The 24,998-nt window shown below is 40.3% G+C and overlaps 1 long non-coding RNA gene across 1 annotated transcript in view; it reads right to left on the bottom strand.

Annotated features, from left to right (window-relative positions):
* Window positions 1-2,343: 2,343 nt before the first annotated feature.
* LOC127060048 (uncharacterized) overlaps window positions 2,344-24,998 on the bottom strand; it is a 38,434-nt gene continuing 15,779 nt past the window's right edge. Inside the window, exons 7-9 of the long non-coding RNA XR_007778586.1 lie at window positions 23,426-23,498; window positions 18,447-18,580; window positions 2,344-2,442 (exon numbers count right to left, since the gene is read on the bottom strand). This is a non-coding gene — a long non-coding RNA (uncharacterized LOC127060048). The remainder of the gene's footprint in view (window positions 2,443-18,446; window positions 18,581-23,425; window positions 23,499-24,998) is intronic.

The raw sequence follows: 24,998 nt of genomic DNA, 5'->3' as shown, positions 1-24,998 counted from the left end.
CATGAGCACAGAATGAGGCACAATTCATAGAATGAATTATTCTTTGTGAATTATTGGCCCACTATTATCCTCATAAGCAATGAGACACATGATTTACATTTCTTTTACAGGCGATAGTAGCTAATTGATGTCCTGGTGTGATATGGAATGAAGCACAGTCATATAAATAAATTGTTTCCTAAATTCTTCACAAAAACACATTAATATCTTTGACACCATGCAATTGTATGTGGTGAACACTGCTAAGACAGTAATCGTGTCATCAAGAGTTAATTTATTCTCAGCAAGTCCATGTAATGCAGATATTAATCTCCTGGAGCACACACTGTTGTTCAGGGTTAAAACATTCACAGTTTCTGAAACATAAGCAAGTCTCACACTCACAGCTGTTCTCCAAGAGCCAAACAGAGCTGCTGCTCAGTGAGGATTTGTCACTTTGCTTCCTTTTTGAAGAACAAGTAAAGAAATTCAGAATACAAAGGAGGGTGAACTTGTTCATATTTCCAGAGACTTTTCTGGTACCTTTGGGTAACAGCTATCAAGTCACAGATGCATATGAACTCCTATAAAGTGAGAAATGCAGCTCTTGGCAAGTGGCATGGCTATACATAGGACTCAGAAGAAATACTCTTTTGAAAGGACAATTTTAATACAAACAGGGCTGAAAAAACTCCAAACCACTTTTTAAGCCCATCTTGTTGTGTTGCCCTCTTACAGTTCAAAATGGACAGAACACACACCCAGAGCAAAGCTGACACTTGGGCAGAGCTTAGGATTGCTTTTCCACGGACAGGGACACCAACCAAGTGACACCAAGTGACCTATGCCACCTCCAGCACCCAAGAGCAGAAGCTGTCTCTGAGCAGGTGGCCACCACTAACCCCACATGCCTTTAAGTCTTCAGAATAAGGGCAAGGTTCCCCCTGGCCCCTGTCTGAGGCAGCTGTGCTCAGAGCAGGAGGAGGCTGGGTCCAGCCCTGCATTCTCCATGCTGCTGCCTCCAGGGAAAGCTGTGAATGAGGAGATTTGATACACTTCCCTGAGGTGTAATTTTTTTTTTTTAATTTCTATCTTTCTTTCTTTTTCTCCAGTTGGCTGCCTTGAATATGGGCTCAGCATAACCACTGCATGATATCTTCATCAGCCATTTGAAAGCCCTGGGTCAGAAGCTCTGAGATTTGAAGGTAGGGACATGCTAATTTGCTGAATGGCCCTTTTGACCATAGTCAATTTCTACTAATTAGAAAAAAAATATAATTAGCTAATGTTGGTGAAGAGCTTTGAAGATGAATAAGCTATGGGGAAAGCACTAGGCATATTAGTGGGAAACAAGTTTGATCCTTTTTAAAATTTGTATTTAAGTAGCTCAAAGTGATTATAAATGGACCAAATGGAATAGCTAACCACTGTAAGATTAATACAATGTCTTTTGGGAAATTACAGTTTATATTATACAATTAAGTATTATACAATTGCTTTATTTTAAGGACTCCTCCTTGGAATTTTCTATTTAGTTCCGGTCAGTATGCTTTTTATATGTCATTTAATCCTTCCTCTAATTTGTACAAGTAAATTATAATTACTATATAATAATAATAATAGCAATGGTTAGACAAGTAAATGTGAGTCTGCACCTGAGAAATATCATATTAAATAACAGTCAAGTAGAAATTACTCAAGCAGGTTGTTTTCCATTCCCCAGATGCTTTGTCTGCTTGTAACTCTTTTCAGAACAGCACTGTGGCACCTTCACAGGGCGCACACAATGAGCCACATCCTGAACTGGTTATAGCAGCACAGCCCCATTCCTTATCACAGTCTAAAGCAAGAATTACCCCTCTTCGAAACTAGGTAAAAATGGCAAAGCAAAAGAGGAAGATCCCCTTTCTTCTTGCTAAATTCTGAGGGTATCTCATACAAAAACTTACATTTCTAGAAGTCTCTTTACTTTGCAAAAATAGCATGGGAAATGCTGTCCAGGACTGAAACATTGCTGGGGCCCCAAGTGAGAGCACGCTGTTTGGACAAAAATATTCTCTTCATTTCCAGCTCCTATAAAAAAATCAATCTTTCTGTATTACCACTGGACCATCTGGGTATGTGTCCAGGTACTTCAGCTCCAGCAGCGTGACCAGAATTCCTGCATGAGTAACACACTGTACTCCTCCTGCAGGAAGGACTATACTTTAGCTTGCCACACCAGCCACTCCTCAGAGACACCTCTGCAGCACATAGTAGTGTGTGCTTCTCTTCTCCCCTCCCTTCTCAAAGTGCCACTCAGAAATAATTTACCTGCTGTTAGCTGGGATGATAAATGGAAGATATATTTGGCAACCTTCATACCTGGTTTCCTTCTTGGCACCTCCTCTTGCTTGTAAAACTCAAGATGAAATTACCATCCTGCTGTCATTACTATTCCATTGCCACAAACCAGCTGGACACCTTATATGGGGTGTAGAGAAAAGAAAGGAGTGAAATAAGCTTTGGATTTATGTGTTGATTCCTGCCCTGCTTTGTGGACACATGATGCAAAGCCCTTGGGTTAGATAACATATCATTTTGTGTAGGAGTAAACTAAATGAGGTGTCATGACATGAAAACTCAAGGCTTTAGCATCGTTTGGTATCTCAAGTCCAAATAAAAGTAAGAGGAACGTAGCTCCTTCCTGAGGTGCATCTGCTGGATTGACCTAATGCACTGTGTGGGCTTCAGGAACAAAAGCCCAGATTCCTTGTCTTCTGCAGTGGCAAAAAACCTAGTTCTATTTTGGTAAGAAAAAAGAACCATACAGTGTACTTGGCTGCTGTAGGATCCACTGACAGCTGGACTATTGAACTGGTCTTTAAGATGGCTTTTTGAAGTGGGTAAAAAGGATATGAATACATATTAATGTTTGTTTGTTTGTTTGTTGTTTACAAAATGAACAAGTTGTAGGTAAGCTCAGGAGCAAGTATTTTAGTGAAAATGTGCTCCAAGCCTCAAACAGATGATTATAACTTCAGAGAAGGTTGACAGTCTGCCAGGCAAAGCAGATCAAATCACAGGGGATCAGCACGAAGAACCTGTTGTTCTCACAGACCCAAAGTTCTGTTTCAAGGAACTTCAACCATGACAAATCATGAGTTTGTGGATGGCAGTACACCAGGGATGGGTCATTCTCATGTACTACTGATCCCCAGGGTGAGGAAAGTCTAGAGGGAAGGAGCTTGAGTGGCATTTCAGCTTTTATATCACAGCAGAGGACAGTGAACAGCTTTTTGGAGTGTGGCTGTGTGGCTGGAGCTCTGCATTTCCTTAGCAGCTCTGCTGTCCATTCCCCCCCACTTTCTGATGTGGGTCTGGGCTGTGAACTTCAAAGCAGCATGACAGGAATATTGCAAAGAAAAAAATATCAGGCATAAGTCACTTATTTTTCTAAATAACCAGTGTTTCTCTTTCCTCCCCAGACATTTATTCTTATCCTACTCTGTAGTAACAGCTAGAAAATGACATATACATAGCTCCCTACCATAAAAATAGCAGCAAGAGAGAGTCATACTCCAAACCAGTCTACTAGGAACAAGTCTTTCCTTAGAAGTAGGAAAAAAGCCTACAAAATAGACAAAGGATGTGAATTAACTAGTGCCACGATTTCCAAAGCCACTGAAAGCAAAGGAAGATCCAAGAAAACACTGATATTTATATATATAAGGGTGTTCTATCAGATCTTGCAATGTGACAACAACACATGTCAGTATCAGCACAGGTCCTGCTGGCAACACCTTGAAAACTGAGTGGAGGTATAGGAAGTAAACAGCAGTAACTGTGATTTCCATGATAAAATAAGAATGTAAGGAAAGTCTCTTGGGATCCATAATCTGGAATTGTCACGGGATACAGATTGTCTGTCTTTCTGATAAAAGATGTCAGTTCCTTTTCTGGGATTTAAACAGAAAGAAGCACTTGTGATTATTAGGCTGGCTGTATACCATGAGGGCTGTTGACAGAATCACTACAAACAGCAGATGTGTCTGCTTCAAACATCAATGTTCCTAAAATTTCTGTATCAAAAGTACAGTGCAGCCCAGTCTCAGCCACAGGAAATGCAATTTCCTGACTCCAGCTTTTAATTTGCCCTAATACACACAGTGGAACAAATCTAAAATTTGCTGGTATCTACACAGATCAAAAAGCATCCACTAGATAATCCCATAGGCATCCATAATTTTAAAAAGCAACAGATTGATTAATCTTGGGAAAGCTGAGGTGGTGGTTGTCATTTTGCAGAGCTGGAAGCTTACACTCTGGGGGTATGTGTTGTTTCATGGGGGAAGGATGTGCCCACTGAGCCAGCACAGCTCACCCTTTGTGGGAAGGGCATCCCCAGCTGCAATATGCTACCTTGAAAATTAATTAAGAAGAAGGGCATCCCACACTGAGAATTGTTATACTCAAGTATCTTTAATACTCCAAAGAAGACCTAAGACAGAAATATTGACCTTTCTGCTGCCAGCATCAACACTGCTGCCAATCCAGTGAACAGAGAAGCAAGCCCTAAACAAAACAGGTGTGTTGCTCAAGGCTCATTTTAAAGCATAGGACTGAAAATAATCTTCCAATTGCCAGTAATAAAGCAGAATTCGAATGAACTCTCTGAAAACAAGTCTTTGGGCTGCATCAGCAGCAGCTCTCATTTTGTGCACCACAGCCTGACTGGTGAAGATTTACTCAGCAAACATCAGGACCTGCACTTCTGTGAATTCTTAGTAAAGGTGAGGGTGGAGCCCCGCTGTGCTTGGAGGCATCACTCCAAAGCTTAAATGGCTCTTGTCAGAGCCGGTGCTGGGTGTGAATGGGTCTGTCACTGTGGGAATGACCATGCTCTCCTAACGTCAGGCATCCTGCAAAAGCCAAGCCAAGAGGGACAGCAAACATGCTCTTTTCTTGTCTGATGTTTGCCCAGTTGAAAATGCACAGTTCTCAGCCACTCCAGAGATTTCCTCACACACTCAACCCAGTAGAAACCAGGTTGCTCTTCAGTTTCTTGCACAGAACCAACCACATGTGCAAACAGTAAACTCCAGAGTGTCACACACTGACCTGTGAGTCATCATTTCTGCACTGCTTTCAGGCGTACAACACTGCCACAGGAACAGGACTGGCTTCCCTCCTGCACTACTTAAAACCAGACTAAGTCTGCTCAGACCAGCAGCACTGCACCTCAGTACCCAAGAAAAAGAAAACCTTTATCTCTCAGCATTACAGCTGGGAGCCTGAAAGCATGGGTTTCTGCTTTCAGTTCTTGCAGAACACCATTTCCACCCATCCTGCTGTTTGTGAATCACATTTGCTTTACTACCAAGTGTGGGAGAAGTGCCTGGGCCCTGCCTGTGCTCCTCCTGTGTTCCTTCCTGCTACCCACAAGGTCAATCCATCATCTGCAATGAATGCAGGCACCCATGAAGATCATCCCCTCCCTGACCACTTCTAGACTGCTACACAGCAACACCATCATCCAGAAATTCTCTTTATGACTTGAATGGTTATCCAGAAAAAGGAAAACCAGCTCATAACAACGACCTGTCTTCTTCAACAGACCATCAGTAAGAGGACCCAGGAAAGAGGAAACAAACAAAAGTGGAGACTGGTTGACACTGAAAAATACAATCCCTATAGTCAATACCCAGTGCAAGGGCAAAAAGAATCCTGTAAAGCTGCCAGTGTTGATGTTGCTGACAGCTTCAGTTTAGGATCCTGAGATGAGCTCAGTTGGTACAGCAGGGTACTGATAATGCCAAGATTGCAGGTTTGATGCCTCTATGGGCCATTCATTCAAGAGCGGGATTTAATGATCCTTGTGGGTCCTTTCCAACACAGAATATTCTGTGATTCTGAATTAGGCAAATATTGTTCATGCAAATCAGAGCTATGCAGTGTTTAAAAAAATATTCCTCCATCATGAATCAATATTCATGGCATTTCTTCACCAGTGTCCTCCTCTCACTTCCCTACATCTCCACTGAACCTTTTTTTCACCCCTTTCCCAGAGCACAGCAGCTAAATGCTCAGCATGTAATCTATGTTGAAGAGCAAGTAATTTTATTAATTAATCCAGGAAGCTGCATATTGCAATATTTTTCAGGCAATTTCTTTCATTGGAAGCCTGGATGTCAGTTTATTTTCTGCATGTGTGGATGTCAGGAGAACACAGTGAAGAGACAAGTCAGCTTCATGGGAGAGTGGATTCTTTTTGTCCAAAGCAGGGAGCTTCCAACAGCCAGATCCAAACCACTGGAATCTCAAGAAACACTCTTTTTATATTGACTTCAGTGGGCTTTGGACCAAATCCATGAGCTTTACTAATTCAGCACTGTTAGAAAATTCAGTTTTGCAGAATTAGAGCGACTGACTTACAGATGCCCATGCCCACTTTAATATTTGTCTTCCTCTGATAAAAGCATCATGTCATTTATTTTTCTCATTCCTTCTTTTTTTGAAAATACATTCTGATTATGCCAAAAGGGCAAATGGCCAGTTTAACTGACTTGAGCCTTTGATCCTCATGAGTACTTGTCTCTTCAGCAAAGTTCTCATTTGAAGTGCTTTCAGCACCTGATTTATTAACAGTGGGGTGGAGTTAGGCTGTTTTGCAATTCCCGAGAAGCTGATAATAAATCTGATTCTTGTATCACAGGTGGTGCTGATATTTTTAGCTGGATTGCAAAAAAGTTCATAAACTGAAACAAATGTTCAATCTCTATTGATGTTTCCATCCTGGAGTCCAGAAAGCGACTTGTGCTGTCCATTCTGGTGGACATTTTGCCTTTCACAGATTTCCTCTCTGAATACTCCAAATTCAATCTTTTAAATGACTTCTCTTCATATTATACTCATAAATTTTATTTTAATAAAAATCGGTGCCTAACAGGCATAAACAAAAAATGCCAGAAAACCCACCTTAATTGTTTTTCAAACCTTTTGCACATTTTGTTTAAAACAGATGTTTCCCTGACTTGTCACTGTGATGAAAGGAAACCCAATATCCCCTCTGCTTTCCAGTGCGGAGCTGCAGAAACAAGGAATGACAGAGGAAGAGCAAGAACAATCTTAACTGGGAAGTGATTATTACAGCTAGAAGAGAAAGAGCAAGGATTCATGCTGGTGGTGTGAGCCCATGAATTTGAACATTCTTGTTACCTTTTTTCTCACAGTCTAGATTAATTTTTAAAGGCTGCATCTGCGTGGTTCTGTACTCCAGCTGAAACAAAGTCAAATAAACTCCACCCACCTGTTGGACAACATTCTGCAAATCCAGTATTAATGTCACGTTCCTAATTATATTTCACTTCTCCTGTTACATTTTTGCTATGATCCTGTCTTCAATGAAAGCAGCTTTCATCTTAAACACAGTTTTTCTTAACTTCCCACTTACTCCCTGAAACACCATTCATGATGCACAGCCTTGTCATAGTTCTGATTTTCATGGATAATCTTAATCCCAAGTTTATAGTAAAGTATTAATTGTATGTTTTCTTTCAGTCTGACTCATCCTTGACTGTCTTAAACCATGCTTAGTTTATAAAGCCATCACAAATGGTGTGATACATTTGAACAAGAGCCAAAAGCTTTGTAAAGATCCTTTGCTGCCTGTAACAAAGCAAAATGATATTTCTTTTCTTTCAGCAAACTGCCATGCTGCCTTTGATATGAAGGCAATGTGAGGCAAAAGAGACAATATGCATAATCAACAAATATTTCTCCTTTATCAGAGGGTGTTTTCTGCCTGGTCAATGTGAAAACTGGATCCTTTACAGATTGCTGCTCACTCACTAAACATTTCAAGCCAGTGCGTAAAATATGTAACTGCTAAAAGGATCTTATGTGCAAACAAATCAGGTATTTAGGTCCAACAGCTTGACAGTCTCATATGTAATTTCAAAGGGGTCTTTTTGTTTTAGAGCAATAGTAATTCTCTTCTCCAATATCACTCTCCTATAATTTTGAGAGTAATTACACCACAGATGAAGGAGCAGAAGGCACAACTGATGAGAATTATCACTCCTCTCAAGGAAGCAGAGTCTCTAATTCTACCTTTTCCCATTCTTTTCTCCCGTCTTTGTCTCATACTATACTCAAGGAATCAAGGAAAATAGCTATACTGGTTTTCTTTTCTGAATAAACAGTGCTGCACGGATGTGCTTTTAATGTGAAACACAAGCTTTGTTGTGATCATTTCCTAAGCATGATGTTTAAATGGAAAATAGAGCACTTGGGAAAACCAGTCTGAATTCCCTTCCCCAGATGCAGCCTGCTGATGTAGAATTCAGACTTAAACAGGGAAGGAGACTTTCTCCTGTACTGCAGACATAAATCTTTTCTCAGCGTTGCTGGAAAAGGCTCTGCAGCTTACATAGGTGAGACAGCTGTGAGGAAATAAAGAGGGATTTGCTATGGGAGAGCTTGTCCAGTTTTCTGCCTGCAAAAGGTAAGAGTTCAAGTTGATGGGCATCCTACTGCACAGATGGCAATGAAACCACTATGTTCTCCTTCCAGAAACACAGGAAGAGATAGGATCCCACAGTGGATGCTGCTTCATATTTCTTTCTCCTTAGACTTTTTCAGTTTGGTTTGGTTTTTTTTGGTAGACAACTGCAAATCCACGGATAGTTAAGATACTTGAGGTATTTCCTAACATTGAGCTCTTCTTTTCTTAGCACTAAGCTATGGCTAAAGCTCTACTTTCAAGTTTGCAAGGCTGCACTTAGCTGAGGGTTTGAGAAATCTTAAATCTCATTCTCACTAATCACTAATGGGTTCCAGACTAGGAATGTCAGTCTCACTGATCCAGCAAAAATTTTACCTTACAGCAGTGGTTTACTCCCCAGCTGTCATCGTCCTGTTACCCAGGAGCTGCATGAATCCATCATAGCTGCTCTCAGGAGTGGGTAATTTGTGCCTCTGTATCAACACCCAGGTGCCAAAAAAAAAAAAAAAAAGAGGCCAAAGTGTGAATGAGTGAACTGCATTTACATCTGCAGATCTCAGACCAACCAGTCTTCACAGAACAAGTCAGGGCAGCCCCTGACTTGCTGCAACTGGCACCAAACTTTCATAGCTTCAAGGAACCAAGACTGCAGGCAAAGGTGTTTCAGATAAGCATGTCCTGGCTGAAGTCTGAGCATTGTCGTAGGGATGTGACACAGGAGTTACAGAGACATGCATTTCCTACCCTGGGCTCTCCTATGCAGGCAGAAAGTCTTTGGAGATGTTAATCTGCAGAGGTTTGAGGACATATTTGCATCAAGAGAGCAGAGCCAGCAATCCAGAATGAAAATGTGCACCTCCTTCTGAACCTGCATGCTTGTGCTGATAGAGATGTGGGCCCCAAAATATGTGTGATAGCACTTCCCATGCTCTGCTACCAGCTGGGGACAAGGAAAAAAATTCTGAATGAAATGGCAGCTAAATCCACCAACGCCAAACAGTCCTGTTTTTTTCTAGAAGAGAGTTTTAGTTACTTGATTTTCTCTGTTTTGTTAACAGTTGTAAGGAGAAGCAGGAATGTTGGAAGTGTTTGAGAGCTGACATGACAGAATGCCACAGCCTTTCAGTGTCTCAGTGGTCGGCTGTGTAAATTAGTAGCTAGAGCATTTTACAAATGTATATTATTTACCCAGCAGATGCTGTTATGGTCTCTTGTGTAAATTCGTAATTAGACTATGTACTGCTTTGTGAAAATCCTTTAATAACAAAGGTGCCACTGGGTGCTGAAATAATTAAATCAACCCGTTTGAAACAACACTAGTTCACCACTTCGACTTGGGTGATATAATATTACACATTCTTGTAAAAAAAAAGCCAGAGAAATTGAGAATGATCAGCTACAAAACATCAGATACAAGGGATAATATTACCCATTCAGTAGCTTTGGGTTTGGCATGAGTCTAGTGTCACAGTTGAAAAAGTTGCAGCCAACATACCAACAGCACAGACAAAGAACAGATGATCCATCTCCTCTGCCATCTATCATGCACAGCATTGCCAACTCCAGGGCTTTACCAGCACTGACATTTAAAACAAAGTATGTGTCAACCATATTAAATAATATACCAAGCTGTGGGTTATTAAGTGTGGGGTAATTTGACCACAGCAATTAAACTGAGATTAAAGAATGATAAAGGCAATGTTATATGCACTGTTCAGTGGGGTTTTTGGAACATATGGAGTCCTGAATATTTCCAAGTGTGAAAGCCACATCAGATCTTAAGGCTCATGTCAGTCCCAATCAACACACTCCTCCCGTGCCCTCCCTCCTCCCTCCCCCTGTGAGATGTTGCTCTCAAATGGCAATAGTTTTCATTCCACATACATTCAACCAATGAAATGTCTTCTGACTTGTGTCTCCAGACTGCAGCCCAAGGAGCGTGTGAGCAAAGCAAGGGTTTAGCGTGGTAGCACGTGATTTGTCAGGCTGTGCTGTAAGGCAGCAGGGAGTGGGTAATCCATGGACAGCCACTGTGCACACAGGCCACAGACTCACAGACAAACACTCATTTTCAGACCAGTAAGCCTGTGGAATACCTACTCTGGCCTCCTCAAAGGGTTTTTTGATTGAAGTCTAATGGGGAATTTGCACGAAACCATCTTGTCTGCACACAAACAACTGTATCCAGTCCAGACAAGTTAAATCCACAGAAAACTGAAATCTAAAGGGCACAAGGCAGCTCATCAGCAATCTGTTCTCACTTCATGTCTACAGACATTACCCCTTCCAGCAAGGTGGACAGACAGAGAAGCAGTGAAGAGCTCAGTTCTGCAACAGCCAACAAAGGAGCATCAGAAAATCAGGGTTAGAATTTCCTATGTATGGCCCTACTCCTAGAAGTGTTCCACTATTTAAAAGAAAAGACAAACATAAAATTGAAGGTGAATTCACATTCCCAAGTGACACAGTTACCAAACACACTGTGAAACTCTCCTTGGGTATCTGGGGATCAGACTTGCTCAGCAATTGCAGCAAGTGTGGGTCAGCTCTAATGCACCTGGCTTTAACCTGCAGAAATAAAAACCCTAATAAAACGATTGAAGCTCATAATCCATTTATAAACAATGTCTCTGAGGATAATCCTGATGGAGAAAGCCACCACAGTACTCTTCATAAATACCTCAGCCCTCCCTTTTTAATATTGTCAGGAGGCTGCCTTTGGTACATCTTTGAAAATTTCAAGTAAACAACATTTCTCTAGTACTTGCTCTCCCTGAACCAGAACAATTCAGGTATGGTAAATGGAGGTTTTTGAACAACTAGCTGTTTTTTAAAAGCCACCTTTCCCAGAAAAAAAAAATAAAATATAGCAGAATGATAAAGAAAATTTAAAAATTACCTACAGCAGTGCAGAAAAAAAAGGCAACATTCTAGAAGAACATAAATGCAGAGAAATACATACATTGAGATTAGAGAACTTCTATTTAGAAATGTCAAAAGAACATCTAAAATATTGCCAGGACTGATTGAAGCATAAATGAGGAAAAAAAAATTAAAATCCCAGGGAAATAACTCAAATACTAGCCTGTCTGCAATTGTTAAAACAAAAGGAACATACCCAGACCTGAGAGGATATGGACATCACTAAAATTTCAAGCAGTTCACCTCTTATTTAGACATATTGAAAAGAAGGCAATCCTTGCCTGCCTTTCTCTAATTTCTCATCTGTAAGCTTATAAGTAATTATGTTGCAATAAACGAGCCTGCTCATATTCTCAAAGTTGAACACTCTTCATTTGAAACTTCATTTAAAAGGAAAGGAAGACAGGGAGAAAAAAGAAAATATTATGCCAATATTGAACATAGTTCCATTGCAGTGACCCCAAAGGAAGGGACATAATATAAACCCAGCCTCTTCACTAAAACAACTTCAAAAAGTTAGTAAGAGTGTTAAAATTTTATATTTATATATATGACACAAAATGTATGCCTTTTACATTTCATCTCTCTCATTATTTTTACATTAATAAAATTATTTTTCTAACAATATATATTTAATCTACTAAATTTCATTTGCATTCTCTGGACCTTGAACACATCCCAGATACTACACACCACTCTGTTATGCCCAAATGAAATTTTTGCTTTAAAAGAGAAGATCCTGGTGTGGAATAAACTGAATTTACCTCTATCAATGACAAAATTTATTCTAAGAGCAGAGACCAGAACACAGTGTCTACAAAGACCTGGTCAGTCTGAAGCAGAAAAGCAGACAATTTCTTCCTCTTAGGAAAGTTTCCTCTGGGTCAGGTCACAGTATGAACCTCTTGTGATACAGTGAGTATTATTGACAAGGCATCAGCCAAGGGAAAAGCAAGCAGAAGTGGTCTCAGAAGTGAAGTTGGCTCATCACCACCTACAGGAATTTCTGAAGTCTCCATGGATGTCCAAGGCTAGTGTTAGCCCTAGACCTCAGGCTCTACAACACCCAGCCCATCTGAAGGCAGCATTGTGCATATGCAGTTAATCATGCCTGTGTTTATACAGCCATATTGCAATCGCATTCAACTTTTCCTAACTCTTCCACATTTAAATGACAACAATAATCCTGACCATTAGAGAGAGCCAAATGCTGAACTGTAAGGAGACAAAACCAAAACCCCATGGATCTTGTCTCAGTTACAAGATGAGGAGGAATTAATTACATGGCTTTATAACCCTAATCCCTCAAAAATACTTTCTATTCCCCCAAACCTTCAGAATTTAACCCATTTTCCCTTCAAACTGTTTAAAAGTTCCTAAAATCTTTTGTGACCCTGCACTGTTGCAGATCTTCCTCCTGACTTGGACAGAGTCAAAATTAGACCCAAGGCAAACTCTGTCCTCAGCCTTTGCACACAGATTACACTGCATTTCTTCCATTTCTTCCAGCCTTCAGGGACCAAAAGCCAGTGAAAGCCATTCCCTTTACAGACAAGTCCTCTCGTCTTCCCAAAGGCCTCCTTGTTCTACTTTTGTAGTCCAAAGATGCTGGGAAAGTAGAAAAGAACACTAAAGAGACAAGAAGTAGAAATTATATGACCATTTTCTACATTCAATCTCTACTAATTTTCCTGCCCTAGGTCTCTAATTCTCTCAGATAAGACTTCAAAAAATACTTCTGCCTGAAATGTGTCCTCACACCCCCAACACTGACAGAATGCATATTTCTATGTGCTAATTTGGCATGGATTTAAAAGTAAGGAAGAAAGAAAAAAAGTAAAACCTCTTTCTTTCTTGAGAAAAATTAGAGTAAAATGATCAATTATATAAGGAGATCTATGCAAAAATGCTTTCAGCAAGGTGCTCACTGCAACCCTCAGCCAGGCAGCCCCATTAATATGAGTGAAGGTGAGCCATCTGTGAAGGTGAGGCATTGCCTCAGAGTTTCACAGTCAGTATGAGCATCACATCCTCAGCCACAAGGCAAGTATGTCACAGGTGTATTCTAGGGCAAGAGCACTGGAGCATAGAATAGAATAGCATCACTCTTAAATAAAGCTTTTTGTGGTTACAAAACAATTATAAGAGTTTTCAGAAAACTGCCTTATTTTATTAAGCAGAAAAAGTCTCCTCGACAACGTTGTGGAACAGCAATTCCTGAAAGTGAATCAAGTGTAGCCACTATCTTTTTCCTTTTTCTTTTTTTTTTTTTTTTTTTTTGGGTGGCTTTAATTTGCTTGTTCTTTATGTTCATTGGCAGCCCTGCTGAAATGTATCTTTGCAACCTATTGTCTTAGGTAAGATTATATCAACAGCTCCAGAAGGACCACTTTTAAAAATAAATTCTGCTTTCCCTTATCATTGACAGGAATCACATTTACATATTCTCCTGGTGGAACTGATAATGCACCAGATGATTAATGTGCCTTGATGCAGTGATACCTGTAGACTGTTTGATCAATGTCTTGCAAAGAAAGTGTCTTTCATTCAGTATGCTCAGAGTCCAAAAATGCCCTGTGATTAATGTAACTAAATGTTTGGGGTCAGCTGAAGCTCCAGTTCTTGTTCCTGATTCAATATCAAACTAAAGATAGGTCACAGGAGAGTGGATTAGTCATGTGAGGAAAAAGTCTGACCATGCAACTTCATCTCCTTAAGAAAACCTAAAGAAGAGTTCTAGTATTTTTCAGTTACCATTACAGCCATCTGCACCGTTTTTTCATCTCATTGTTAAACAGAACAGCCCAACATGCTAAGCCTTTTAATGCCAGGATACTTTCACTATAAAAATAAGTGGGTTTGATTCAGTCCTTGGCATTGAAGTTTGGATTTATTCAGATTTATTTATTACAGTTAGTGAACCATGAAAATCCAAGTCTCTGAAGTTATTCCCCAAAGAAAGCACTTCATACAGTTGGAAGATAACAAAATGTCTAATGAATACTAGACCTTTTCTTGGTTTTATTTGATTATCTGGGGTAACACTGACTATTTCTGCTTGATCTTACATCAGCTGTTTTGTGTCTTGTTAAAAATAGACATGAGATGTAGGAAATACAGGGACCTGCTGAGGGATCACTTTCACTTCCACTCATATTTACACTTTTCCTTGAACGTGAAGGAGGTATAAAAGCCATTCAGCTAGTGAGAGGAAATGTCTCCTCTTACCACCCTGCCAGCTCTTTTCCCACCTTTGTCTCGATTCAAACACATCCCTGACCAAGAGGAAAGAAAGCGGACTAAGGAAAGAGCTCAGATGCACACTCTCAGCTAGCTCCCTACATGGTGAACTTGTTTGCTTTAGACTGTCTCTATAGTCATAGAAAGTCCTTGAAATCCAGTGAAAATAAATCCAGGGCAAAATATGGCATGCTGGGAACGGATAAAGGCATCCTGTAGGATAAAGGTGTCTTGTAGGACATACAGAATTTGGAGATGGGATGGCCACTGGTCCCAGGAGAATAAAGGTGATGTGTAACTCCCTTAGTCCCACGAGCTGCTGCACTGCACCTCCCTGTCCTCAGCTCTGGCTTCACACACCACAGAAGCAATTGTCAACATACAGGATGTATCCTGGACTCTGTCCAGACCCACTAATGCAGAAACCTCCTCCTATGCCGCACTGCCTCTTATACTATTGAGCTGCCTCTCTTGTAGCCAGGCCACACAAGGCCAAATGGCATCATCTTATATCTCTTAATGTCTGTCGAAGAGAAAGGTAGTTAGATCCACCTGAAAACTGCTGGTTTCCAATACAGCTAATCTTATAGACCACAATGATCTCCAGAGTAAGGCAGTAAAAGAGCAGGTGAGAAAATATATTACTGATAAATATTCACTCTTCTCCTTATGTTCTCAGAACTAAGGCACCATTAAAAGTATAACCTGGGCCTTAAATTCCTGCGTTGCAAATGAGCATGTCTGGCAGCAGAGCCCAGTTTGTGCCTTGCTGAAATTCCCAGCTGATGAGGGCTCCAGCCCTGACTCCTCTCTTTGATCACCCAATATCTGCACACTTTGCATAAGGGAAGATGACAAACCTGGTCATGAAATGTACTCATTACACTCATGAAATGTAATCAGCTTCAGCAGCTCCATTTCTTACTTTCCTTATGGCAAACAAAGCTTTCTGGGCTGTGTCTTTAACTGCAGTGGTGCACAGGACATTAGTTACCCTCTTTCTAATGCTTCCCTCCACACAGCTTAATTCAGTGCTTCACAACTGCACTGCGGCCTTCAGCATCAAAACTGACAAGAGCTTTCAACTTTAAGAAACTATAAGGGGCTCTGAGATTGTATTTATTATTCAAGGAAATCTCATAACTAATAAACATATCGTAAATACTAATAGAGCTGCAAAAGTTAATTAATGAAAAATAACTATTATGAAAGGTGTTATCAATAATTTCAGGAATAACGCACATGCATAATGAATGAATTTTGCCCAGGGGTAATAGCTTGCATCTTGGCCTGATTTAGTATGGAGAAACTGCATCATAATGAAAAGCAGAATTATCACATAGTATAACTGTGAGCTTTATCACTGCTTGGTAGGATCCTAAAACTGTCATCAAAATGTTAAAATTACACTCACTTAAATGATCTTTATAATACAAAACTATGTGCATGTGGATTTATTGCCCTCACAATAATGTGAACAACTTCACCATCACTGATTTGTAAAATGCTAATTATTCTGCTTTAAAGATCTACATTAAAATAAAACAAGATTGTGCTTTTAAAGAGGATAAGCTTGAGGCAGGAACTTTACCAAATACACTCTCTTGATTTTAAATATGGATGAAATTATTTGTCATTTGAAAGGTTTGGGTTTTCCTATTTAATTTCTTGGGTAGTTTTGTAAGTGACATTGACTTAGGCTACTAAAACACAAAGAATTTTTCATTTTTTGAGAAATATATTTGATCTGGTCTTTTCAATACCAGAATAAGAAGGTAAAAGTGACTTTGCTTTGGGAAGAAGTTACAAGGTGCAATGACCTAAATGTCTGTGTCTCTTAAGGGACCAATTCTTGCACATACCCAAATCCAATGGAATAATAAAATGGAGTTACTTTATAACAGAATAAATGTATTGGGAAAATAAGTGGATGCTATTTACACTCTCTTATATTTAAATTTTGTGTAGACAGTATATACTCAGCACAAACCATTAGATCTCTAGCAAGGTTTTGCTATTATGTTAGAGATTTTATTGCACCTCACCAGTAAATCAGCTTTTCATCATCAAATTCTATCTAACTGCATACGAGTCTTATTAATGGACAATATAGCAATGTTTTAAATTATATGGGCTCATAATGGATTACACAAAATATGAACATTGTTGTTCATCAAAAACTTAACTTCACACCTATCAACATTATTTAATTAAAACTATTTGTTAGAAGGAATAGATTTAATCTAGTCTTATCTCTAGACAGAATTTAAGGTCCTGATTCTGCAATGATACTTTTATTCTTTCAGACTTCATTTCCAGGTCTTAGGTTCTTAAGATTTTCACATTCATAATTCTGCAAGCACAGACATTTGTGAATATGAAGGCCTGATCAGAAATCCTAACTCATCCACTATGTATCTTCCTCAATTTTATGAATTAACCAATTTATTTAGGTGACTTTGCAAAATTGATGAACCTATAATGCAGTATATCTATAATGCTGGGTAACTGGGGAAAGAGGCACAAACATGCAGGTAGTCTTCTTGTTCAGTAGCAAAAAAAAAAATTAATAAAATTAAAGAAACAGTCAACAGTGGCATTCAAGCAGTACCAAATTCAGTAAAATCCTGGAGGAAAAATTAATCTGATAGAATATTACAATTTATTGGTTGCTATGAATATAGCTTTGTGGAATCCTTAGCATGCCTGCACAAAGTTCTCTAGTTTTTCCATGAACTTCAAAAGATTTTCACCTCTCTGCCTTATTTTCATAGGACTAGGGCTATTGTGAATCCATGAATAGGTTATAAACGACTCCTCAACTCCATCCTAGGCCAAGTAGGGTTTACCTAATATTCTCTAACAAGACATATTTCAGTTCCAAAATTAACTCAGTTTTGTTGCAATTCATTAGAAATACTATCCTTTTCCACAAAATGCTCAATTCTATAAAACCCAACTACATTTCTCTTTAAAAAAAAAAACCTCTGCTGTATTCATCTCAGGCAAATTAGTTTCTTCAAAAGCACATGAGCTTATTGGGAGGAACACTTGGAAATGATTGCTAAAGAGGAAGGTTGCATGGGGTACATCTTCTAAGACATTGAAGAATGGAAGCAAATGGGAGTGAATGAACAAATTGATGATTAAGGAAGATTTTTTTTTATTTATTTATTCTGGAAGCTCTGTCCAGCTTGGCCTCCCAGGTTCGAGTAATCTTTCACTGTCAACATATGCCACGAGATTGATTCAATTAAGATTAGCGGCACTAGAGAAAAAAGTGGCAAGGTTTACTTTTGATTAGTATTGTCTTTCCTCCCATCTCACAGTGCCTGTGACCCCTACAACCAAGATAGCTTAAATATATTAGATGATGAAAGCAAATCATTTGTCCGGTATGAATAAGCACAAGAGGAAACAAGCTTAATCACCACTTATATTTGGGATGCTTTTCCATTTCACATATTGAATTTAATTGACTTACGATTAACTCTTTCTCATATCTAAAATAGGGGCAATGGTGTAGAGCTGGGAAAAAAGGGCAGGGTACTGAATACAGTTTACTGCATGGAGTAGTGTAATTCCCAATATAATTACCTTTGAAGGTGGATTAGTTTCTATCCCTCTTGCATCAGAAGTGCTTTAAGAGTATATAAAGGACACTTAGTTCCCATATCACACATTAGCAGGTAGATTACATTTGAAAATTAGCTGGAGACTCAGGGTGTTCATCTCCCTGCTGTCACTAGCATGGCCTACATTTTCTGCTGGTACAAATGGGATAAACTATCTTGAAAACAATAGAACCAGACATACTTACAGTAGATGAGAATTTGACTGAAAGCCTGGGTTGTTTTTTTTTTTCCTTACATCAGAATGAAAAAGGAAGCTAACTCCCATATTATCCATTCTGGAGAAAAATGTTATGGCATTTTTTCTATTTTTCACAGTCTCCTAGGACACAGAAAGATGAAATAACTTAAATCAGACAGGTATCCTAGGCTTCACAGTAACACAGATGATAATAATAGATAAAGGAGCACCATTTGCTACTCTAGTTATGTTTCTGTCACTGTATAAAAAGGTTTTATTCAGTTCAACAAAACAGATCATAATTCTAGTGCACAGTGTATTGCCTTTATGCTTCTGGAGCTACCCATAAATTAGCAGTTAACTAATAAATCTATTTTAATTACAAACAAACTGAAAGAGCAAAATCTCATGTTTAAGTGTTATAACACAAAAACTGCAGACCAACACTAGCCAACAGCAGCTCTTAGGAACATCATCTTGGCCAGCCAGGGGCTAATTCTGACACAGAGATGAAGTTTCTTCTGACTTATGCTAAGATTTCAATCATGGCACGAAGATGTAAAAGGTACTTTTTAGCACTCATGGTGTTTGATAGAAACACATGTCAATCACAAATATTTTTCCCTGAGATATATGAGGTGGGATCCTTGTCTGGATCCATGTCAAGTAATACTGGCAGAGGGTTGATAGGTAAAGGACACCAACATAGCCTTTTATCTTTGCCCCAAATTCATATTCCAAACCAGTCTCAGCACTGAGTGTAATGAAATCAGAAGTCTCAGTTCAGTCCCTAGTGGCATTAGTTCACATTATAAAATCATTACACATCATTTGACAATGTTGTGCACTGTTAGCACAGAGAAGAACTTGTTCTGTGTCTCTGGGGGAGATGGTCCCCACAGAAAAGATCAGGTTTGTGTGTGATGAGGAGGTGCAGGGGTGAGTGCAGCTGCCTGGTTGATAATGAGCACTTTGATGTTTAGCGTTTTTACTCCCTTAACACTCATCAAGACCAATATTTGTCAGAATACAAAGAGGGGAAAAAAGTCAAATTGTTGTTTTCTAAAAGGGCAACTGAGTAACATTTACCTAGTACAAGCTTAAAGAGAAATTCAGATGTTGGAAAATACACAGAATGTGTTAAAACAGCTTTGTCTGTTGCTATTCAAAACATCTTTGACTACTGCTAGACTGGAACTTCAATGTAAAAACATGGATGTTTTCCTCTTTCCTTTCTTTTTTTCCCTTTTAAAGGCAGATTTACAGCCTAACATCTGATCTCATACACTTGTCACCATGATACTCTCCAAAGGCCCTGAAGACAATGGATCCTTCCAAGCCAAGCAAAGGAGTGAGTGTCAGCAGACTGGGTGTCTAACTCTGCATCTGGGGCTTTGAAAAGCTCAGGCAGAGCCTGCCTCAGCTCACAGTTTTCCCAGCACACAGTGGGCTGTTTATAGCCTGCTTTCACAGCTTGCAGCAGCACATCTTTAATTACTGGGAAAGAATCCTGTCTTTAACTGTAGATGAAAAAATAAGTCTCTTTGCAGGCCATGTAAGAGGCTCTTTCTCAAATGGGTTGAGCCGCAATTGTAATTGGAATTTAAAGAACCAAGGCAGTTAATTAACTCTGCAGTTTTAGTTAAATGCTACACTGGCTTTTGAGTCATGGAAAAATTACCATTCCCAAGAGCATGGGTGAAACTATCTGGACAGCTGCTGGAAAACCCAGTCCCCAGGGGTGACCTAGGGCATTGTAACTGCAAAGGCTGGGGATGGCAAAGTCAGGTAAAACTGGCTGGAAGCCATCACTTGGCTACAGCATGAGAACTTCCTCGTGTTGATCCTATGACAATTTAACTTGATGCAAGACCAGAGAGTTGTCCTGTCTGAGCCACATGTTCCTACCCTGTGCCTCCCTGCTCCTCGGGTGGGGTGAAATAGATCAGGGGAGGCTGGACGGGAGCCAGGGCCATACTGGGGACAGAGGAGCGCAGGAGCTCTACTTGCACAGGTCCAACCACAGCAGAGCCAGTGCCTAGAAAGAATGCACTGAACAATCTTGGCTCTGGCCTACCTTAAACATCTCAGCAATTGAAGTGATTTACAGTAGACTGAAAAGCTTGTCATGTCTGTCCCTTGACAGAAAACTTAGGATTGAAAACATCTGGGTCTGATTAGCAGCCATCAGCCTAGGGCCCACAAAGCCATGGCTCAGGCCTATAGCACCATTAACATCTGGATTTGGAGGCAATTTCACCAAGCAAGTTGCACTTCCTTCTGTGTCAGCCAGTTCTCGAGTTCTTTGATTTGGGTTTCTGCCTCATTTTGATAATTTCTCTGAAATTAATACACCACGGTTTGTTTTCATTTGTAGCTCTAATGTTCTGATACAGTCTCAGTACCCAGACTGTTTTAAACAGAGCAACCTTGCTCATGCTTACACTGATACAATAAAATCAGGAGACCTAACAATACTAACCACACTCTAGGTAGCCATAAGCAGGCTTATCTACTGTTCACCTCAGTGTAAATATTTTCAAAACAAAATTAGGGAATAAGTGACTGTTCCAATTGTTCCAAGTCCTTTCTGCTTTAAATTGCTTTTCCAGCAGCTGTAGTCTGGGGGCTGGGGGAACGAAGGGTCTTGGAGATATCTGGCTTCATTCACCATTCATTCTTAAATGGTGTAACAGTTTTATGGCCTTTCCTTAATGATCACCCATTGTGTAATGGATTGCCAATCAAGGATCACTTAATGACAAAACAGAATAATTTAACCCCTATTCAAATGACAATGCCCAGAATAGCCCACGTAAATGTCTTTACACAACAGAAAGTTTTTCAGCTGAATGAGGTAAATAACATTAACAAGCTATTATCCACTAGCTCTTCCTCGACAGTTACAAAAGACCGACCTTTGAACTCTGAACTTTTTCTTTGACTGATGGTCACTATTATAACATTTGTTAGTCACTTAAAACTGCAGGTGTAGTCACTTACAATACCTAATAAAATGTGTAGGCTTCGAGGGAGGAGAGACTCGGAGCTCACAGGAACAAAACTGCAAGAATTAGCAAGGGCATTTCAAAAGAATTAATGTCCCGTGACTGTCCCGCAGCACAGAGGGGCTGACACAGCGGTGGCTTTGCTGCCCGTGTCCCATCAGGGCAGATCCTGGCATTCCATGGCAGTGCCCGGAGCGGGCACAGCTGGCAGCAGCTGCCCAGGAGCTCTGGCCTTTGGGGTGGTGCCTCTCACCGAATGTCTCCTTCTAAGGTCACTTTAGGAAATGTCACCTGGGATACTAAATCACACAGATAGTCTTAAAAAAGTAGTTATCACTGCTGAATACACCACGGAGGGACAAATGTGGGGACAAGGGACAACTTTCCCAGGCAGGGAAAGGGACAAGAGACAACTTTCCCAGGCAGGGAGAGTTGGTGGTATCACTTTTTTAGGTGACTGATCATAAACTTATGAAAATGTGAGACGTCATGGATATGATGTTGAGAGACAGGAGCTGATGGGCAGGAGGTCTATAACTACCTGCTCTCTCAGTGGAATACACTTAGGAAGAGAGAGGAGTTATTTTCACATCGGATACAGCCCCTAAGAATCTACACTAGGCCAGTGATCATCCTAGGAGCTCTACAGAAACTACAATTAGTGAATACCTTGCTTACTGTAAACCACAGCCTGGGGTTTGGTGAACTGACACATCATAGGTGGTGCCTGCACTGCGTCTCATTCCCTGTCTCTGATTTGGAAGTGAAGGAAAAGAACTTGCAAAGCAGAAGTTACACATGACACAAAGTTACAGCAAGGCAAGCACCTTACTCCTTTCATGTGATCTTTACACATTTTTGAAAAACTGAAACCAATTGCAAGTTAGTGCAAAAATAAGTAGTTGTTTACTGTTTTTCACCAAAGGTGAATTTAAAAGGCAAATCAGTACACCACAGCCACTTATTGGAACCAGATTTTAAATTTGTACAGTATTTATAAGACTTGCCTTACAAGAAAAGGCACAATATATTTTGATTTATTTAGACAGTCTGAAATAAACCACCTATGTTCCAGATAAAAGTTTCAACATTATGATCAATTCTGTGAGAAAAATATGCACAATGTATTTGTCTAGTAATAAATTTAAAGACGTTTGACCATGGTTGTGTATATACTGCAATTACAGAAATAAGGAACTTGATCAAGTAACTTGTTCACTTTGAATTATTAATGCAGTTAGATTTAAATAATTGAAATATGAACTTCATTAATGTTTTGAGTTGAAAATAGTATCAAATTATGTAATAATATTTTAGATAATTACTATGTAACAGGAGCTAATCTAATATAAGAAAAAAAAAGTAAAATAAATCAGATGTTAAGAATGACCACTTGATTCCCACCAATGCCTACGGGAATTTAGGGATTCTAAATGTATACTATTTTAATTTTTTTTTGCCATCATTTGTACTGATGCCTCACAAAACCACACTGACCCCATCAGAAAAGGCTTACAGAATTTGTTCTCTTGAGTAGCTCCTATAGTCACATGCATATAAATATTACCAAAAAAGCCCCAAACAAACAAACAAAAAAAAAAACAAACCCAACCAACAAAGTAAGACTTCATACCTAATAACCAACTAGATTGTCCTAAAGACCTGGTCACAGACCCTTAAGCCAAAGAGCTAGAGATGGAGTTCCTGTTTGGGTACACCAATACTCAGAAATTCAAAGTAAACCCTCTCTCTGTAATACAGAATGGGTGGCCACAGATCCAAATGGGGACCTGCAGACCTGCCCGTTTCAGTCACAGCTTTAAACAAAGAAAAAGTCAGGAGTGTCCGAAAGTCTTTAAATCCTCAGCACTTAGCTGAATGAGATGGTCTCTATCATGAAAGAAGACACAAATCTACATCCTTGGTAAACATTTCTAGCAAGTTCAAGTAGGGATGATAAAGGAAGAAGGAAAGATACCTTATTTTTTTTTATTCCTGAGGAGAAGCTGGATGTGTATTCCTAGGCATGTCCCTGTTTCTGCTTTTGCTCTCTGCAAAGAGAAAATATTGCAGCATTAGAGCTACAGGGACAGCTGGGCCAGGAACAGCTTCCACCCAGAATCCCCCACCTGCAATCCAGTTAGCAAAACTGGACCCAAATAATATATCACATACTTTGATGAAGAGAATGGGAATGAAAACTACAAGACAATTCCAGTGTTGACTGAGTCAAGACCAGGCACTTCTAACCATTTCTGGCATCCACCTCCAGCAAGGAATGGAATCCCACTGCCACTGTTTTCTTCCCAATTGTCTTTAACATTCTTGTGTTTAACATAAAAGACATCCACACATTGTACCAGAAATAATTACATGGCACACTGAATAGATTAGGGATACTTTGAATAATTGCCTACCAAAGGGCTGAGGAACTTTGTAAAGAAATCCATGCATCTTCTAGAGGCTGACATCACTTCAGTTTTGGAACAGGTATGTTGGACATACCAATATACACAGCTTCTACATTGAAGTACTTTCTTCGAGGCCGAAGAATCAAGAGAGAAGTTTAGGGAAATACCAAATATTCAAAATCACTGAAAGCCCCCAACTTTCCTATGAGCTGGGCACAAACCACACTTGTAGTAGGGCTTTCTCCCCTTCCCCAGAACCTCTGTTACAGGTTACTTGAACTGCCTGGTGTCAGCCACACCCTCTGACCCGTGTGATGCTACAGCTTGCTAGGGGTGAAGGCACACACATATTGTCGCACGGGGACCTGACACGGTCTTATCTCAGGCCTTTTGCTGCTGACATTTGTCACCACTTCAAAACTTATTATAGCCACCATCTCCCCTTAAATTTACAGATACGTTTTAATTAATGGGGGAAAATGTGTTTATCTCCTCCGAGCAGTGCCTGGCTTCCAAGCGTTTGTTATCTCCGGTGTGAAATTTAGGCTGACAAGAATCAGCGCTTCCCACGCCGCAGCTCCGCGCTGGCAGCCGGGCGGGGCCGGGAGCGGGGCCGGGAGCGGCTGCCTGCCCCAGCCCTGCCCACACAAGTGTGCAGAGCACATCTGCCTGCGCTCTGCCTGCCGGGCCATGTGACCAATTCAGCGTCAGAGAGTGAAATTAACGGTAAAGAGTTTAATTGTGAGTAAACAATACCGCATGACGGAGCGGTGACCGCAGCAGCAGGGACTGAAGGGCCGAGCGCTCAATCACATCTGTGGCCGCCTCGATGCTTTCTCTAAGCATCTCCCTCCCCGTCTGCACCGTCCGAGCGGCCTTTCGGCGCTGCCGGTCATTGCCAGCCGCTCCCCGTGCCTCCCGCCCGGCGGTGAGGATGCTCCGGGAGGGTGTGGATGCTCCGGGCGGGTGTGGATGCCCGAAACACTGAGGCTCGGCCACTGCCGGAGAACCAGACACTGCCCACCTGCCCACATCTAGACAGGGGCAAACGATGTGAGCAGACAGGATCCAGACCTGCTAGACACCTCTAATATTTTTCTAAAATAATAACGTTTCTTTCTTTAAAATTGCCGGCTGACT

The sequence above is a fragment of the Serinus canaria genome, chromosome 11 (genome assembly GCF_022539315.1).
Source record: "Serinus canaria isolate serCan28SL12 chromosome 11, serCan2020, whole genome shotgun sequence".
In the NCBI taxonomy this organism is placed as follows: domain Eukaryota; kingdom Metazoa; phylum Chordata; class Aves; order Passeriformes; family Fringillidae; genus Serinus; species Serinus canaria.
The sequence above is the reverse complement of the archived record's forward strand: the minus strand, read 5'-3'. Positions and strand labels throughout refer to the sequence as shown.